Below are 2,688 nucleotides of genomic sequence, written 5' to 3'. Positions count from 1 at the left end.
ATCTCAAAATATAGAGTCTTAAGATTTTATGAAATTTTTAATAAATTAAGTGTTTAAAAAATTTGGAGTTGTTGTTAAAAACGAAGTTCAATCAATCACTAAATCAATAATGTTTTTGGCTTCATATTAGAGATTTATTGAAAATAAAATGGAAATTGATCAGATTGCTAAACCAAGAATGTTCGTAGTTTCTGTTGAACGCATATTGTTCAAATTGCAAAAAGGAGAACGTTCGTTGTTTTCTGTCAAACATAATTAAGCCTTGCAATGCTAAAATGGAGAACATTCTCCGTTTTCTACACCTTTCATTCTATATTCTCTACACTCTATTTTTGTCAGCATTGCTTGTTTTTGCTTATATTCAAGTTGCTTACCATTTAGGAGTAATAAACAAAAGTAGTTACAACTAACTAACTAAAAACTAACTACTCAAAATATTCTATCTCCAAATGCTTCTAATTTAGTACCACATATTACAAATCTCCACCTTGGTACCAAATGAGAAGCTTCAGCTTGTGATTCTTCAAATCAGATCCTCTTAGTCCTTGAACTTAGTTTCTGGACTTGATTTGCAGCATATACAAACAGTGCTTGAATTTGTTAAGTGGACAGGTTTTGTAAATATGTCAATTTGGTTGTCACTTGTGTGCACCTTTGCCACATTTATCGCACCCTTTCAATGACATCCCTAATGAAATGAAGCTAGATGTCTATATGCTCGGTTCTTTCATGATAAATTTGATTTTTACTCAAATGAATGGCGCTTTGGCTGTCATAACTTATGTAAACAAACTCTTCTTTAACACCAAGTTTAGTGATCAATCATATCAGCCAAATTCCTTCTTTCACAGCTTCAGCAAGAGCAACATATTCTGCTTCTGTTGTTGATAATGCCACTATGTGTTAAACATAGTGAACACATATCTTGTAAGAAACCTTCTTCTATCTAAATCTCCATCAAAATCAGAGTCTACAAATCATTGGACTGGTTTTGATGGTTATGAACTTTTGTTGTATTTCAAACACATTCTTTGAGTTCCCTTTAGGTGCCTTAGAATCCATTTGACATCTTGCCAATGGCTCATCCCTGGATTTCCCATGAACCTGTTTGTGATACTTACAACATGAGAAACGTTAGGCCTTGAGCAGACCATAGCATATATGATGCTCCCTATGACACTTGCATATGGTATATTCTTCATGTCTTCTAGTTCCTGGTTTGTGTTTGGTGACATGGATGAAGAAAGTTTTAAGTGAGCTGATAGTGGAGAGCTGATTGCCTTTGATTCACTCATGTTGAATCAATTTAGGACCTTTCCAATGTAGCTCTCTTGGGAAATTATCAGTTTTTCTTGCTCTCTAATTTTAATGATTTCCATTCCTAAGATCCTCTTGGTTGGCCCTAAGTCATTCATCTCAAATTCTTTCTTCAACTAGCTCTTTAGTTTCTCTATTGCTTTCATACTTTTAGATGCTATTAGCATGTCATCCACATATAGCACCAGGTAAATGTATGTTGTTGATGCTACTTGTTTATAATGCACACAACTATCAAAATTACTTCTAGCATAACTTTGACCGAGCATGAATGAATCAAACCTCAAATAATATTGTCTTGATGATTGTTGAACCAAGAATTTTCTTGGTTTTTGTTGAACGCAGATTGTTCAGAATGCAAAACGAAGAACATTCTCCATTCTCCGTTTTCTGTCAAACAGAATTAAGCCTTGCAATGTTAAAATGAACACACACAATTGTTAACTCAATTCAAAGATAAACTCATTCGTTTGGGGGACTGGATTCGACTTTGAATTATCACTAGTATGAGATGAAAAATGATTACAATTTTCTGCACTTATGTGCTGCCAGTTTCTGCACAATTCTACAAAACTACAACTTGTATTCTATATTCTCTACACTCTCTATTTTTGTCAACATTGTTTGCTTTGGCTTATATTCAAGTTGTTTACAATTTAGGAGTAGCAAACAAAAGTAATTACAACTAACTATCCAAAACAAATTATATCTCCAAAGACTTCTAATTTAGTACCACATATTACAGGAGTTAAAGTTTAGATAAACAATTCTAAAGATAGAAGATAGAAAGATCTTATTTGAGTAGAGTTTTGTAAAGTTAAAAATAATTTATTTTCTTCAATCACATAAAGAGAATTGAGTCGTATTGGTTTTGAAAAATACTAGGCACGTGACATGGTCAAGTAATAATGGAAAATGTTTCTATTTAGAGAGTCAACGTAATAGTTTGATAATTAAAATGTGTGGTAAACCTATTTAAGAAAAAGTGTTAAATCATTGAAGTGTTTATGCCGAAAAAGTGGACAAAATAGTGATTTGTGGTTATTATATTTCAAAATAAGTCTTAAAATGAAAAGATTCATTTTTATAATTAAAGTTCAAAACTTCTATTATAATATATTAAATTACGTATTTTTACACAGACACTTTAGCTCTCTTTTTGTGGTAAGTTATTTTATTCATATCACATATCATATAATTATAATATGATGTGTTCTATTATAGATCACACTCTCAAATTTCTAAAACACATTATCATTCTCTTAATTTTATTTTATTTGTCTACTCCAAACCAATAACGGTCATTCATTAATTTATAACATTAATTTTTTAATGTAATTGGCAATGCATACATGATATTCCTTCAAAGCT

The sequence above is a fragment of the Cicer arietinum genome, chromosome 5, assembly GCF_000331145.2.
Source record: "Cicer arietinum cultivar CDC Frontier isolate Library 1 chromosome 5, Cicar.CDCFrontier_v2.0, whole genome shotgun sequence".
NCBI lineage: Eukaryota > Viridiplantae > Streptophyta > Magnoliopsida > Fabales > Fabaceae > Cicer > Cicer arietinum.
This window is presented reverse-complemented; position numbering follows the sequence as displayed.